The 18,104-nt window shown below is 41.9% G+C and overlaps 1 protein-coding gene across 23 annotated transcripts in view; it reads left to right on the top strand.

The window, feature by feature from the left end:
• The window catches only part of mical3a (microtubule associated monooxygenase, calponin and LIM domain containing 3a), an 86,054-nt gene that overhangs the window by 14,699 nt on the left and 53,251 nt on the right, over positions 1-18,104 (top strand). For 22 of the 23 annotated variants that reach the window (XM_080504619.1, XM_080504612.1, XM_080504615.1 and 19 more), the window contains exon 1: positions 5,867-5,994. The exons of the other annotated variant lie outside the window; for it this stretch is intronic. The gene's annotated coding sequence lies outside the window, so the exon portion shown is untranslated. Of the gene's footprint in view, positions 1-5,866; positions 5,995-18,104 lie in introns of those variants that run through there. 23 annotated transcript variants of the gene reach the window in all.

Below are 18,104 nucleotides of genomic sequence, written 5' to 3'. Positions count from 1 at the left end.
GTTTAAAGCTCATTCCTGATATTGGAAATAGAGAATAAGGGTCAAGTGTATATTTTTCATGCGCTACAAAAATAACTAAAATCACGCTTATTACTAATGTTGACTTTTCCTCTTTTCCTCTATAACTCGCTGTCCTTCTCTGCAGTCATGTGCTCACTGGCCTATATAACTGTGTCCTGATGTCCAGGCCGTGAACAAGATGAGATTACCATCAGACCATTAGTATCATCATCCCCTCAATGTAATCTCACATACCGGGAGAGCAAAGAGTATGAACAGTGTGCAGGACGAGGCAGTGTTAAGCTCTCAATCATTTTAGGTATATTCACAGGTTTATTAAGGGTAATCTAAAAAGTATCACGCTGTGTCAGTCATTTCAATAAAAAAAGAAAGAATTAGGATTAAAAAAAGCCCTAATTATCATATATATAAACTACTTTAAAGTACTGTATTACTCAACGATGTCAAACATATTTTAGTTGGGTCCACATACAGACTGGTAAAAAAGAGATAATAATCTTTAAATTTGAAGGGTTGAGGTTAGGAAATTACAAAAATCTCAACATGAAGTCAAATTGAATGAGGCTTTCTGCTGCAAAATACAATGAAATCTCCCAAAAATTTATCTTATAGTTGTTGTGTTGTGCATTTTTATTTTTTTTTACAATCTCACCATGTCTTTGAGGCTAGTTTGATAACAACTAAGTTGCTATCTTTCGTGGCAGCACCCATCGGTTTTCTTTTCTTTTCTTTTTGACCATTTGCCAGATTGGAGGCTCTTCTGTCTCAAGTTTTGGACCACGGGGTTTACATTTTTACTCTCATATTGTTGAATATATCGTTTTTTCCAGGTAAAAGAAAAAAAGATCAAATGCATGCATTATGATTACAATTAGAAACATACAATTAAGTCATTTTTGTCCTTGTGGGAGAAAGAATTTAATTATTTACAGCCTTCACACTGATCAATGTTGCTCATCCCTGGTATAGTGTTTTTCTTTTCTTATTATTGATACTTATTTAAAAAAGTGAATGATTTGTGTCGATGATAATTAATGCAGTTATTTTCTGTTTGTGGACATCTTGGTGCATCTTATTCTCCAAGTGTTTCTTGTAAAAAATAATAAGCATTCGCAGGAAAGATAGGATGCATGGTAAAAGCTGCCATGACCACAAGAAGTCTTTCATTGTTGAATTAGATAAAATGCTTTTCCCCCCCTTTAAAATCACGATGAATAACACCTGTATGTGGGAAGTGTCTTTTGGGTGGAGAGAAACAGATGGCTTTAGAGACAGTGGCGCATGTTTTATTAATAAAGCTCACTGCCCAGTTATAGCATTGGAGGAGGAAAAGAAAAAGAAAAAAAACCTTCATTATGCATAGCCTCGGTCGCACTTTGGAGCATGACGTTTGAGCTACATGTCTGATTGATTCAGACAGCAGACGGGGGTGAGAAAAGGATCAGAGTGCAAATAACAGTCTGGAAAAAAAAAAAGGGATTAAAGGCAGCTACTTGTTTCAAACTCACTGTGAAGACATGCATGCGATTTTTATTCGAATAGAAGGGATATGTGTTGCACAAGAATGAATGTCACTGTAGAGTTCTTGTGATTTAATTCATTTTCAATCCAAATTTATTTTATCGCCATCCAAAAGAAAATCACACCTGCTCCACATGCTTTGGAAATGACAATCATATTCTAAACTTATTTCATGCAGAAATGGACCAACTTGCACAAAGTGTGGATAATAAACCATGATTAATCATGTCTTCAGCAGAAATGAGACATTTGACCGAGACCTACTTTTTCTCAGAGAGGATCGACAAACATCAAACATCTCCTTTTTATCAAGTCCAAGGAAAAATAAATCTTTTTTTTTTTTTTTTTTTAATCTTTCACTCAACAGCTAAATGCCAGCCGTTGTTTTTTCTCCACTTTAAATGTGTGGGACACATAAAATAAATGGCCAGTGCAAGCTTTTTCTGCCTTCACCACATTTTAAGAGCCGTATAAAGTTAAACATGCAGTACCAATGTAATCTCTTCATTCAGGAAAAACATTTGCTTCATGTTCCTGTTATCAGCGCCAGCAGGAGCTGCAGTCTGTCTCTGTATTGTGCGTCTGAATTACCAAAAGTTCAACTGTTTCACAGCGTGACTGCTTACATTTCCCCCCCCACATTGCACAATGAACATCACTGGCTCTTTGATTAAATAGCAGAAGCGATATGGATCCTGCAGGCCCATAAATAGCCCGCCTGCAGGAGGCTGAAGTGCACAGGCCAGCAGGTCAAGCTGCCACATGCGAGCCCTCTCGTATGTCCCGTAACACTTGTTATTTCTGCATCTTGGCGCCTCTCGAGAGCGTTTTTTTTTCGTTGGCGGTGACAAATGACGGAGGCAAAGCCAGACATCTTGCAGCAGGCAGCCTATCAATCAATCAATACGCTGCCACTTCAGTCCATCACCGGGAATCATCTTGACAGTGAAACAGTTTCACTTCAGTGATCTCACCTTTTAAAGAGACATCCATTGTGTCTGTGTGTGTGTGTGTGTGTGTGTGTGTGTGTGTGTGTACGTGCAGGCAGTCTGGCTGAGGATTCCTCCAATCTGTGATCCGGTGGGCGTGTGACATCACTGCCCCCCCCCCCCCCCCCCCCCCTCCCTCCTCCGGTCCCTCCACCTCTCCTCTGCCCCATCGCTCCATCCTTACTTCAGCGCATGTGGCCAATCACCACTTGAGGAGATCCTGTCACGTGGGAATCCCCCTCCCCCCCCCCCTCCTCCCCAGTCTCCGTTGCCATGACAACGAGCACTGGTCCCGGCAGCATCTTGCTGTGGTGAGGAAAAAGGTGGGGGAAGAAGGCGGGAGAAGAAGCAGAGAGAGATAAGAGGATAATAAAAAAAAAAAAAAAAAGGAGCAATACGGAAGAATACTAAATTTGGATCTTCAGCTTTCCCCGGTACAGTAAGTATTCCGCCATCATTATCCTCTGTTACCTGCTCCATCACCAGCGTGTAGAGCGGGGTATTCGGTGCAGTCCATTGTCATCAGCGTTGCTTAATGTGATTTGGCAGATACCTTTGAAAATTTCGAGGATTACATGATGTGTAATTCCTTTGTGGTGTTGGGAATGCATGCAGGCGGCCTCACCTTGAGCTAGGCAACCCCCTTTGTCTGCTTCGCTCCGCTCCTCCACTCATCCTCAGTCAGAGGCTAATGACAAACCTCAACAGCAAACAGAGGCGTGGTGGGAAAAAAAAAAAAAGGTGCTCTGTGCTATTAAAGGCAGTTTTAACTGTCTTGGATTTAAGATGATCTGGCCGCACGGAATTCTGCTTCTGACTTCTAATTGTTATAGATTTTTTATTTTTTTTTACTCTTCCAGATCTGTGTTTTTTTGTTTCACTCTCACGCGTTTCCACGCGCACACACACACACACACACACACACACACACACACACACACACACACACACACACACACACACACACCGACCAGGTTGGCAATCCCCCATGCTTTGTTTCATTAGCAAATTTGTGCAAATCCTAAACAAGGCAGCCTTCCAGACGTCATACGTACAATGCCCTTGTGGGTTTTAAAAACATTTGCTTCACAGTCCAATCATATAGAAAAAGCTGTTTTAAACAAGCTGTTCTTAGTATTGATGATGTTTTTATTTTAATTACATAACAATGACTTGGACTCTTATTGCAGCAATAACCTGACTGCAGTAGATTTAGCTTTCTAATTATGTTACAACATTTTTGTTTGGAGAGCAATTATGTACTTCAACATACATGTGGTGCTCCAAATCCCCCGCATGCTCCAGGAAGTTTTGTTTTCTTTATAACTCCTGAACTGAACCTTGAAAGAGAGTGTGATGTAATCCTGATAATGAGCACGTCTGGAGAGGAACTGACAATTATTTCATGCATAGACTGACACAGTCTGACAGACAGTTCAGTATTAATCTGTGGCAAACACCATTTTGCAGCCAGATCAATTCTTTATTACCATTTGTTGTTTTGTTTTTTTACCAATCTGTACAGTGTCGACACAGTGTCTCTTGTTGTGCTAGACTTAAATGCATCTTTGTTATAATTTCATAAAACCTGTTCAGGTCTGTGTTCATTTTTTTTACATGAACACCATAAGTCATTAGAGGAAAAAAAAAACCATTTGCCTGGCCTGCAGCTGAAGTCAGGTGTACACAGATGGCTCGGGACACATGCCTTGTGTTCCTGTATACTCTCAAAAACCAGCTCCACAAGTCTATCTGTACAAAGACAGGAGGTGACAGGAAGTTGTCTGGCTCACTGGATGAGAGAGAGAGAGAGAGAGAGAGAGAGAGAGAGAGAGAGAGAGAGAGAGAGAGAGAGAGAGAGAGAGAGAGAGAGAGAGAGAGACAGAGAGAGAGAGACAGAGAGAAAGAGAGAGAGAGAGAGAGACTCTGTAATGTGTTTGAAGCTGATAAAGACAGAAGGGCTCCTCCTTTCAGCCTGACCTATCAAGGTTTCATCATCACAGCCTTGTCTTCCAAAAAGAACCTAGCAAGATAATAAGCCTTTATATGATCATAGTGGACTAACCTTATCTTGAGTCGTCTCACTCTGACACTGCAGTGTTTTTTTCCAAACCCGTGGCTTTTAGTGTAACATTTGAACCAGTTGTGATTGTGAGCCTGCCAGTATTTGACCTTTCCATTGATGAGACGCTGTGTACAGTTATTGCTTAATCATCACTTGGTCGTTTGCATTTATAGTATGAATGACTGGGTCACTGACAAATTCAATAATATGATGATATGATGGCTTAGGCTGTGAGTAAGGCACTTAAAAAAAGCAGTAGGCCTGTATTAGTGGGGCAAAGGTTTGTCAGTGCAAAGCAGTCAAATGCTTTCACTGTGAAGTCTTGCAATTAAAAAGCAATTGTTTGATATTTAGAATTTGATAGTCTTATCACTAACCAGCTCTTATAAAACCACTGCATGATGCCTGCATATTCCTAAACACCACAAACACATATAGTATGAATGTATGCTGGCTGTATAGTGTCATATATATCATATATATTGAATGACATGCGCACTAATTATATACAGTGGTTTGTGTTATGCACCAAGTAGGATTTCTTTTCTTTGCAAAGACTAAAGCTCATTGAATTCGTTTCATAAATCAGTGAAAATAAAGTAAATATGTAGATCTATATAATCAAGCTGACACCGTTTTTCAAACAGTGATCTCATTGAAGTGATTTCGACTCTTTTAAGCATGTATTTATAGGCTATTCATTCATTCTTCATTAAGACTGCTTCAGGGCACCCAGTTATTGATCACTGCCACTCTCACCTTTACATATTAAATTGATTTTAGTTGGTTCATAAAGTACATACTCACACATGGGAATATTTTGGAATAAAATGCAGCGAAAAGAATTACAAATCGCAAAGTTTGGGCGATCCTATAATGTAAAATTCCACTCGAGTTCCCGTGTTGTGTAAAGCAGTCGCAATGTTTCTTACACCACGTGAAGGCAGCAGCGGTGCTGCGTCACGTTGGAAGAGACCAATTGGATTAAACTGAGTTAAAACACGCAGGCTCGCTCCAAGCAGTATCGGGGGTGACCGGTCAAGCAAATGCTACAAATCGAAAAGCGACACAGTCGTTACTGGAAAGTATCCCACCGCAAATGTTTCAGTACCCATTGATTAGGGTTAAAGGTGACATTTATTACCTTTGGTGATTCAGCAGTAGGATATTATTTATAGACTCGTTTCCTCCGCCCTCCTTGTAGTCATTGTGGTTTCGACCGATCCCTCTCTGTCAGTTTCAAGTTGCGCCTTCTGCTGTGTGTGGCTCCTTGCTCTGGCCTTAGCCGTACACGCTAAATAACACACACAGCGTGGAATTTACCCTGCTATTTCTGTTTTCGTCAAGGAATAATTCCCGCCTTAGATGAGTGGAATATAACGCCACGCAAATTTAAAGGTAAGGAGGACACGTCTTTCTTGATCGCGGTGCTTTTTTTTTTTTTTTTTTGCTTTTTTCTCTTCTTTTTTTTTTTTACCCCCCCTTTTCTTGTAATGTTGCCGTGGGATCCGCAGGCTGCACCTTCGCACGTTCGGGAATTTCACGCTTCGGTGCTTTTAATAGAGCGACTGGTGGATTTCCACTGCTCGGGCCTGAAATAAATCTGACAATTTGTTCAATTTGCACAGCCTAACATGCAGATAGATCGCTGCTGGTGCATCACCGGACCATCGTCTGCCAGCCTCGGTTCATGTCATGGCACAGTCTGAGGAATGTGTTGGGCATGGTGACAATATCCATGAAACATCCCAGTCTGTTACGTAGCTATGTCATAAATACTTAAGTATTGATCATACATGCATACGTCATATAATGTGCCGTTCAAACGTTTTGATCACTGGGATTGTGCGGTGTCTTCTTACCTGTGACAACCTGTTTTTTTTTGTTTCCTGTGTCAACACTTACAAAACAGCAAGGGGGGGAAAAAATACCTGGAGTGCGTGTGTTAATGATCTGGTGAATTTAAGTTATGCTTTTCAGTATTGTAGTAAATAAACACCTACACTGTAGCAAAAAAAAAAAGTGTTTTTGTTCAGTAGAACAAACACTAATAAAATAACATTGATCTCACTTGACCTACAAAAGTAACTAATATTTCCAACTGGAGTAACAGGATCTGTCCAAGCAAGCTGCTTAGCTGACTCGGTTTACAATTCCTGGTGCGAGCTGTTAAAAGGCCCCTCATCTTTAATTCTCGCGGTTAGAGTATAAGTTCTTCGTGTGTATATGTGCAAGAAAAACATCACTCAGCATAAAACGCGTTGCATTTGGAGCCGGGAGGTTCTATGTCATCAGGTACCTGCTCCTGTGTGTCTCCCATAGTGACCTTACCCAATTGTTTTCTCTTCCTTGCCAGTTACGCTCATGTGCGTCACCTGTGTCTCCCCTCCTTCCCAGTGTATTTAAACCCTTCTCCCTGGGTCAGTGTCAGTTTGACTCCAGACCCCCCTGCGTGACCCTCAAGTTGTTTGTTTCATAGCTTTCGACTCCATTCTGTCTTGACTTTGGACACTTGTGCTCTGAATGAATTGGTTGTGAGTCTACTTTATGGTTCTCACAAGTCTTATTTTCAGCTATGTACCTCAATGGGTTGGTTCTTTGCAGAATCTCTTTGACCTTGAAAGTATCTGCTTGGTTTAAGGTTTTCAAGGATGACCTTTCCATTCATTTGTCCAAGCCTCGGACTTTTACAGCGGTGACGTGGATTTGCCGCGCAGCATGTCGTCCACTCGCTGCATATTTGTGCCCGGAGGCCTTTTTGGAGTCGAGTCACTCAACTTCCATACTCGTCCCCGTCGAAAGAGACGTCTGCCTATATTTGTCCGTACGTGACTCTTCTGATTGACTGCACAATGACCTCGACAAACGCCATATGACTTGAGCCGACCCACATTGGCCCGGACGTCCACTCAAAGCAACAGGAGACAGTTTTGCGGTGAAATGAAGCGGAAGGCCCTGACCCGACCGGCGTTTCTTTTCCCACCCCTTGGAAAAAGCCTCTTACCTCGTCTCAGTCGAGTGACGGGACATTTTGTTCTATCGATCTTGTGACGGTGGCTCTTTGGTTGTGTCTTACCGCCTCTGTCTTAACTCTTGCACCTCCCGATATTTAGACTCTGAACGTCTCCTGTGTCGTTCCAGGGAGCCGCCGGCCGGCAGACGATAACTGGCTGGGATGTGTGTGAAAAGGTCTTTGTGTTATCACTAGTCTCCCTCTCGTGAGTGCAGGGCGTGGAGCAGTGAAAGCGGAGGATGTTTTGCTTGATGACTGACTCAGCACAAGCTGTTAAAGTGCTGCTAGGGGAAAAAAAAAAAAAAAAACATTAGTGAGACTTGTACAAAGCATCCATTACAGTCAATGTGTAAACTCTGATGTGATTACATTTTAAAGCCTCATCGTCCTTTTATTAAAAAAAAAAAAAAAAAGTCTCTTTGATGATGTTCTTTCGGCGTCTATTTCTCCATAAATAGAATAAAGCTGAAAGTTGAGTCAACAGGTTTCGGGAATGTGACTCACATTGATTGTCCCGCTGTTACACCTATTAAGCCAACTATTAGTTACGAGACAATAATAAAGTCCGTTGCCAAACCTTTGTGGTATCCTTTCAGCACACTGATGGTGACTTGATCAGTCAGTAAGCAGACATTCAGGCAAATGGCAGATTTCAAATACTAATGTTTTTTTTGCGTCGTCGTTACACGGAAATGGCAGAAACTCTGAAATCTGTGTCGTTTTTAATGTAGGACCACTATTTCCTGCTGTCGTCCGTTTTTTGAAATGGCACATTTCTTCTTGCAGTTTTTCCAGATTACGTCAGAAGAACCTCTGTTGGTGTACAAGAAATGACATGAATGTGATGCTGACCCTTTGCTGATTGTCTCTCAAGGGTGGGGAAAAGTCAAATCCTGTCTATGACTCCCGAGTGACCTTCAAACAGCATCGTGAATATGGGAAGTGGAAACTGTGGTGGATGAAAGCACGGAAGGAAGGAAGTCCTTTTGAAAGCTGCTCCCGCTGTGTCATGATGCATCCCGACTGTCAGGTTTTTTTGCCCGGAGGATTTGTCAAGTGTGGTTGACTCATCTTAAAATGCCGCGGCCCCTGCTGATGCCAAACTGACACGCCTGTTACTGCAGGTCTGTTCTGCAGAAAGTCCTTAGAAGGAGTCATGGCTGCAAGTCGACGCTCATGGTTTTGCTGTTGGAGCACGACGCTCCTCGTGGAAAAAAAAAAAACTCGCTGTAAGGAAATATGGCTACCGGAGGGACAATTACTGTCTTGACCTTTTCTAAATGAGGACACGGTGATTAGTGTGTTCCTGAGAGCTGAATCACTTGCACATGATGACGCTAGACGGCATGGAGGAAGACATCAAGACACAGTTAAGGTTATGTCTTTGCTTTTAGAATCAAGCGTTCCCTTCAAAGCAATTCAAGTACAAACGAAGTGTTTTTGTCCTGCAAAATGTATTGTTCGGCTGGGATGAAGTTGCTCAGAGTCACTGAACGTCTCTGAAACGCTGGTACTACATGTACGAACGAAGTTGTAAAATGATGTTTTCACTTGAAAAGCGGGCCTGAATTTTATTTGTTGCCGAACTGCCAGCCAGGCAGTTGAACGCTAATGAATAACCAAAACACGGCATTGTGCGGATCTGGTTTGGGAGAACTAATCAGTAAAGCCACTTGTAAAAGTTGTGTATACGACTTACAGTATGATCCCCACCCGTCTCTCAGCGCTGGATTAAAGACTTACTTCTTGGGTGTTTCTTCCACTTCAGAGGTCAGAAGTAGGTTAGTATGACAAATACATTCCTGGGGCTGCTGATAGGTTGCCAGCCTGCTGACCCTTGTACATTCTAGCAGAGCTACAGTTTAACTTTGCAGTCGATAGGAAACGAGTGACATTGACATTGTCTAAATGCACATTGCCGACAGCATCAGTGTGATGTTTACCAAAACAGTGTGGCTGTAAGTTGCGTGATGGTAAATATTCCGTCAAAGTTCCTGTGAACACTTATCCAGTTTATTGCGGATTGATTTATGTGGAAATGGAATGTATTAGCTCATGTTATTGTCACAGTGCGATTTTATTATCGTATTCATTTTATTACTCGGACAAAGAATAATAAAAACTATTTCTATAAACATTGCTGTGGTATGTAATACCTTTAAGTATTGTAATAACTATATGGTGAGCGGGAAGCACAAACACTCAAGGAGATGATGGTAATACTTTACTGTTTGTTTATTTATTTATTTATTCTTATTGCCAGACCACTGCTCTTTCTCTCATCCCCATGTCATTTTCAAGTTCCAGAGCATAAAGCGTGATTTATCACGGTCAATCTTTTGTGATATGTATGTTTCCTATCTTGACGTATTTATCTGCGTCACCAATTGATTTAAAGCGTTTTGTTGCAATTCAAAATATATTGGGTCCCATTGTTATGGTATTATACCTTTTAGATAGCAATGCCATTGTTCTGCAAAAAATGGTACCAGGGATTTTATCAGCTGAAAGGCTATATACCTTTGTGTGGGCGCTTGAGGAGAGAAAGTGAAGATTGGATTGAAGCTGCAGCGCTAAAGCTCAGTATGTATGCTTTTATGGCTTTTCACCTGCTCGATGCGAAAACAAACACATTTGTCACTCCATTCACACCAGAATGCAGCGTTCCAGGCTCTGCTGTAAGAAGTAGATAAAATTCATATTTGTTTAGTCATGATAATGGGACAGATGATGTTATCACATTGGCTTTTTTTTTGGTGTCATATTGAAGTCCATAATAATTCAGCTTTGCAAATGGCCTGTCTCAGCGGTTGGTGCGAGCTGATAACAGTCATCCTTTGTTGGCAGTGAATCACATGCAGATCAGCTTGTTTGCATCCTTTCAGCAACAGTATTTTTTTTTTTTTTTTTTTTTTTTTAAGAACTGTGTTTAACCCAGTACTGTCTGAAACAGAGGTTGGACACTCGGTAGCGGGAGTGGTTCTGTAGCCGAGCCACTGAACTCCATGTTGTTTCCTGATGGAGGTCAAGCACTATAGCACTTTAAAGAATATTTACAGAACTGGATAACGGATAGTAACGAACAGCCCGTCTGCTACTATGTCTCAGCGTTACAGCATTCTCAGATTTTCCACAAACGCAACACATCAGTTTGTTTAGATGAACTCTTTTTTTTGTTTGTTTTTTGTCCAAACTTCTCCCGAGTCTATTGAGTGGAAACGACGTCACTGATGAGCCGTCTCTGTCTCTACTTTTATAAATGAGAGTCCAGTTGTGTCCAGGGGGTCACTAGCCAGCTGTTGTTTATCCTGACGGGTATAGTCCCGGGGGGCGTCGCACTTATTATATTTCAGGGGCCAAATATTGCTAAATTGAAAAGGTTCTCACACTGTAATCAACCTTTTTAAACAAGGAAACCACTTTAAAAACACAATTTTTTTATAATGCAAAAGCATACAAATGCATTTTAGAAAGGGCAACATGATTTTTTTTTCACTTAACCTACATTACCTGGAAACTCTTAACAAAGTCAGTATTTGTCAACGCCTGCAGGTGAACAGTATCCTGCTTCCATAAATGAGCAACTTGACTTTGCCCTGTGGTTGTTTGTCCAAATCTGCCAAAAGATCTGGATCCTGTGCGTCAGTGTTTCTGAGCCACCTGCTTCTTGGAGCTTTCACAATGCTTCGTATGGCTTCTTGCTAACTAGTTTTTCCTGCTGCATCACTGATCTCTGGCTCACTAGTATTTCTGGGATCGTTTCACTTTATTAAGGAAAACATGCGACATGCAATATTGTCTTTGTTTTTTTTGTGTGCTTCTGACCTCTGGCCTCCTGCTGTATCGTAATGTTGACATTATGAAGTGCGCTCCGTGAATTCTTCCTCCACATAATTTGGATATTTAAAGTTTTCTCACGGTGAATGTAGAGTGCATGGAAACTGTATATTTGTGGTTTTTGTATGGTGCGTGTTGATATAACTATAACTTAATGCTGATAACGAATGGCCGCCATCTGTTTCAAAGCTCTTGATGAACAAATGGAGAACAACAGCTATAAAATCTTAGTTGATATTATGTGATGGGCTGGTTTTTGTGTTTGAGCTCGATGCTTGACGCCCCTGATATAGACCATCCTCTAACCACTCGGGTTTTATTCTGCTCTCACGTCCATAAAACAGCTCGTCCTTCTCGGCTATAGTTGTCAGGAAGCGCCTAACAGCTGCTGATCCTATAGCCGTTGACCTTCCTTCCAAGTCGCTTTTCACTCCACTAAACTGTTTCCCCTCTCTGGAGACCACATCATATTTCACATTCACTCTCTGGTTGTGTGCAGAATGGCCTGCAGGCCTTGTTATCGGCCTGTGTGGACACGAGACAAATGCGTCTCTGGCAGGCTCTGGTTGAGAAACATGCCGACTTAATGTTCTTTCCCCGAAGAAAGAAAGTGAACAGTCCTCCAGCTTTCCCAGCGTCATGTTATTTTGACGATTTCCCATCAGGGTGGCGCTGCATGTCTTTGTGTGACTTGCCGACTCCGGCCAAACAGCCGCGTTTTTTACTGTAACGACCTGCTTTTGTCATCACGGGACAAGTTCATCGGTGCACTGATAAATGGAGCTCACTTCCCGTACAGCAGATGCTTTGCAGTGTTTTATAGCTGCGGATATTGTGGAAATATGCCCGAGTGTGTTTGTGACCTCTTGAGGCTGTCCTTTTATTGTACTTGCTTGGCTTACGCCTTGTGTAGAAGCCATTCAAACTACCTTTCCAACGACAAGGTGACGCTTGTTTATAGTTGTTGTATATCTTTAATTTTTGTCACGAATGTTAACAATACCACGCTCACAAAAATGGATGGGTAAACCGAGACTTAAGACTGACTGATCTGTGATAAATGTTGTTTTCCATGCCCTGTGGATTGCGCTGAAAATGGATTTCACTTCAGCATTTCAGAATTTTAATATCCGGTGATAACGGCCACACAAAAATTGAGGAAAATTACTGACAACAAAAGTCAACAAGCTAATCCTCTTGAGACGCCGCTGGTGGGAACTGCAAATACACCTGATCCAGAAAAACAATAAACTAAACAAACATGTTACAGTCGCTTCTGTTTAAAATGAGCTCCAGGAAGAGGGAGTTATTCTGAAGTACAAATACTGCGACATCAACATCATGTACCTGAGTGTTTATTTTTTCTTGAAGTCCAGATACTGTCAAGAAAGTATCATGGAGTAGTTTTATACCAGAGAGTCACCTGTAATAACGATCCAGCTTTGTCTGTCTGTACGAATACCTGTGTATTCACCATTGTTAATGTGCATAGTGAATGGTTCCCTGCGGACATGTTTTTTTTTTAATTGGATTGTTTCAAGCCCCTAAAATCTTAAGTTGCGGGGAAAAAAAACATTAGAAAAGATGGATAGACCTTGTGTTTAGTAATTAATATTTAAATTCTCTTTGGACAGAAAAATGGGGACAAAAACAGAAAATATGTTTATTTTTTACTTGTTAGAGTGAGGTAGTCCATGATGTGTCTCTTCCCTCAGTATAAACATATTTGTTTGGACAAGAAATGGGTTTTGGTTCACCTAATAAATTCATCTCTCCGACCTGAACACCGCCGACACACTCTGGCTTTTTTTGTACAACATTTCCCCTCTCTCGCTTTACAACGGTTTTACAATCATCCCTCCTATATCCTTTCCAGATCATTTATTCCTCCCTGAAATGTGAGTCACCGCTTTCCTGGAATGTCGTCTCCCGCTGCACCTGCCGATCACGATCCCACTGCCACCCGCCGCATCTAGTAATCGGTGACAAAGATTAAAGTGCAGTTTGGGCGGAATCTGTTCTCGTGCTTTCTTCTGTAAGGCGAGCCGTGTGCCTCACGGCTCTGAGCCGGGTGTTCAGTTCCTCCGGTCCGGAGCGCGCTGAACTATTTAGAAGAGGGAAAGTGGATGAGATGACTTGAGTGTTCAACTGAGGCCTTTAACTGGCATATTCTCACGCTGCCGTCTTTCTGATGAGCACTTGTGGACTTTGATTTGAATATTTACAGGTTTTTCTCGGTGGTTTGATCTCAGAACTAAATAAGTGATAGTTTTAGATCCTTGTTAAATGGTCTCCGCGAGAGACGCACTCTACTTTATCGTCTTCTTCCCTCTTTTCGAAATCGTTCGGGCTCCATCGCTGTGTAAATGGGTGAAAGTTACACTTTTTTGGGGGGAAAATACTGCATTTGTAAACCATGGCTGGAGTAAATAGTTCTGCAACACATGCGCGAGTAGAGGGACAATAAGAATAATGTTACGACTCCCAGTCATATCCTCATGGAACTTGGTAGTTTTGTCAACATCTATAGCAGGGTTCTCCAACTCCTGTCCTGCATGTTTTTAGGTCTCTCTCTGCTTCAGCGTACCTGAATCTAATGATGATGTCATCACCGAGGTTGTGAAAAAGCCCAATAACGAGCCCCTCATTGCAATCAGGTGTGTTGCAACCGGGAGCTAAAACATGCAGGCAGGGGCTCTCGAGGACTGGAGTTGAATCCTGCATTGTTTTCATTGTTTCGGCTGATGCTGTGTAGGCGGAGCCGAAATTATTGTTCAGGTAATCTGGAAAAAGAATAAATTATATATATATATACACAGTGGTGGGTTTAAACTGAAAATGGGAGACTTTTTTACAGGGTCAAAGCCAACACGGGATAATAAGTTAAAGTAGTACGCACTGATTCCCTAAGCCTTACCCTACTGAGAGCAGGTCTTGGCGCAGTCGATGGTTCTGAACCTGCACTCCTTGCTCCGTGCAGCTGCGTCACTGCACGCCCTGCCAGCTAGTCTCTGTTCACATCGTAAGGATGCATCCCGATAAGAGCGCACACGTTAAAAAGCTGCGCCGATTCCCTCGCCGTGCCGTCCTTAGCTCAATCCTGCAACTTGTTTACCATCTGAACTGCTCATTGCAGCGCCCACGCAGGGATTAGAGGAAGCAAGTGTAGATGTGATGGGATTATGAGTTGTGCTGGCTGTGGTTCACTGTCGCATGGCCCATCAAGGAAACACACACACACACACACACCTTAAAATATTTACTGATGTCGATAAATCTGGAAATACCAGCGTTGAACAATGTAGTTTCGTTTGTTTGGCAGATTTTCAATGAGAAAACGTTTTTGTTGATCCTGTATTACATATATTCACTGAACCTTCATCACAGCAAAGAAATAACACGGGCAGCACAAGTAAAATGCATTAATTTCCCATTGTGTGTGTGTATGTGTGTGATATACAGTCGGGACTTTTCTCATGTTTTGCGAGCTTTCCCAAAGTCCAACGTTATCTTTGTAATGAATACGGTGGAGCAAAGAGAGGTGAAGCGGCGAACGGCGGTACGGTCCTTTTCTCATGGCCTACCAGAACAAGAAACATATTGTGGAATAGATTTTGCGTGTTAAACGTCCGACGGACTTACGAGGCCTCTGAAGGTTAGTTTTCATGTCACGGCCCAGCTGTTTATATTCCCCATCCATCATTCCTCATGGATTAACGTGGAGGCTGTTTGAAGAGTATAGAATCGCTGAAACTGACATGTTTGAGGTGTTGTCATGCCGGCTGTAATCCTCTTCTGCTGTTGATTATTCAAATGGCAGTTTGCATTCTTTCCCAACGTTACATGCTTGGAGTGTTTTTAATCCTTTTAGTCAGTTCTGTTCTTTTTATGTTTCTTTCCCACCACGCTCAGCAAGGATATCCATAAAAGAGCATGGTGTTTGGGTATTTGGGCTCGTGCAACTTTCCATGTTTACCCAGGTATTCCTGGTCTCTTTCTACAGATCATAGATGTCCGTTTGACGCCATTTAGGTAAAACGGTGTGACTGTGAGTCGAGTTAGCGCCGGATCAGCTCCAGCCTGTCGGGACACATGATTGTTGAAGATGGACTGGTGGGAGAGCTTTGACTGTCCAAGCTGGAGAAAAGCAACTTCTCAAAGAGACATTTCACTTGTTCCTTCATTACATGTTTGTATAGGTCAGCGCAGAAACCGTGGGCTGCTGTTTTGTGTGCCGTTTCCTCAGTTGTTTAGCAGACGACAGCCCTTGTCTGTACCCGTAATACCATCTTGCATGATGTGATTACCGAAATCATGTGAGAGGGTAAATTATACCTACACACAGATCAGCTTCAAAAATACCCCCCCCCCAAAAAAAATTACAGTCCGGGTCCCTGTAAGTATTTGAAATATGCTGTATTACAGGCCTTTATCTTGTCCTGTCGCGCATGTGTCTGTTATATTTCTCCTTTTGTAACATTGCAAAAAAAACCAGTGAATCAGTTGCCTTTGAGAAAATCATCCACTTTGACTTTCAGCTTCTCTCCTGCCCGTCTCCATTCCACATCGGTCATGACTAATCCTTGAGGGCTAGTCTGTGTTGACTGTGTTTTGGCTTCTGCTCTCATGTTACACTTCCTAGTTCTCTGTGTAGAATGGTTCAAGCTATACGAGTAACCAGACCCAGTGCCTCTGTGCCACTGCCCATGTGCGAAGGCAAGCAAATATACACCGATAGCCCCACATATGTTTCTTTTCTGTTGTGTTCTGTTCATACCACAGTGGCATATTAAACTGATTTACACTGCTTCACCCCTCCATCATATCTCGTGTGCTTCATTGTAGTCACGGCTGCATGACTGCGGAGCTGCCTGTACTCTTTGTTATGAAAGGCATGAAGGTGGGAGAAGTGGCATTTTGTTTGGAATTTAAGGTTTCCTCAATCAGATATATGTGGGAAGTGCAGGCAGCCGTCTGTCATTGACCGTGTTTGACATCAGGGGAAGGCCAGACTCTTCCGAAGCCGTCACTAATGTGAATTTTCATTCTCTCGTCTGTAAATATTCATATCGGAGAGAATTGAAGCTGTATGGAACCAATTTATTTGAAACTCTGTCTCGTGGTCAGAGCCGTGGTTGATTCATCAGTGTTCATTAAATCTAATTTGTTTGTCCATTTTCTATACTGCGTTTTTTCTTCTTCTCCAGTTTAAGGATACGAAAGAACCCGAGGTGACCATGGGAAAAGATTATCGAGATTAACAGATTATCGATCCACCACAGGGACACACACAGTCACACATTCATCTAAAATGAAGGGTAGAGAATAGATTCACTGAAGAGAAGAATTGAGATTTTGATAATATTCTGAGCAGACTAGGGCCATTATTATTCCAGAATTACTGTTCTATATTGCAACTCACTGCAGCTGTATTTAGCATGACCTAGTTGTGTTTTTGATCTGAGTACGGTACCACTAGATGTTTTTTTTGTAGGTTTTGCAGGTTGGCACCGTTAAGCCATTTTGCCACTTAAATGTGTATTTTCAATTTTATGGATAATAAAACACAAAATATCCAAACGAACTGTTGTTTCCTCCGATTCTTGTTCAGATCATAAGAATAAGAATGTTTTGAATTTGGATCAAGCAAAGTAAAAATCCACCTCAGACATTTGACACCACTCATTTGTAATGTGCTGCAGACAAAAACAAAGGAGGGGGAAAACAAGAAATGACACAGACGACGGCATTTACAGGATGCTGCGTGCAAATATTCTGTGCTTTTTTTTGTTTGTGTTTTTTCTCCGATTCCCACGACACCACAGAAGTGATAAATTTGACTGAGAACATGATGGTTTTTTTTCCCCCTGATGCGCTGAATATTAATGCGTCGGCCCGTTTCATGTTTTAAGATGAGGACAACATGGAATTTGGTGTGTTTGCTGGATTAGACGCTGATCTGTCGACGGGAGTCGGTGAAAAATCTGCGCTCCGATGAAGTTCTCCTCCGCCGCCGCCGCCTGACTTGTCAGAAGCAGAAGTGATTCAGAGCCCAGATGGTTTTGGAGACAGCCTCTGCCAGAGGACAGCCGGCTTTCAGTCAACAAATGTTTGTGTTCTGTGGGAGCCGTTGGGCTTTGTCAGCTGTATGAATAGACACAATTGTCTTGAGTCCCGTGATTGAACTTTAGAATTCATTATTGTGGTTGGCATCGACACACAATCCAGGATCTTGCAACCCCCTTTTTTTTTTTTCTCAGAAATATGATATATTTTGCATTTATGTAAGGATGTTGCAATGAGGTGCAAACGCTTTTGGCCAGTCCAACGCTGGAATGATTCATACATGTGAAAATAACATCGAGTCCTTGAGTAGTTTTGTTCGGAAGAGTTTCCCCAGACCTTTTATAACCATACCTCCACACTAAGACAAATGTCGGGTGTAGTTCAGCTGTTCACCCACCCTCTTGACTTTTATCTAATGTGTATCATTATTCTGTTGACACGTGGTTTTAAAGCTTGGAGTGGTAATCCATTATTACTGTCCACTCGTGTCATTATATTTCAGTAACTGTTGATTCCTTGATTTCGATCACCATCATTTCTAGAGTGTTTGGATCCTCGCATGATATTATCATCTTACTGCTGCTGATAGGTA

Source organism: Blennius ocellaris (assembly GCF_963422515.1).
Source record: "Blennius ocellaris genome assembly, chromosome: 11".
Lineage (NCBI taxonomy): Eukaryota > Metazoa > Chordata > Actinopteri > Blenniiformes > Blenniidae > Blennius > Blennius ocellaris.
This window is presented reverse-complemented; position numbering and strand designations above follow the sequence as displayed.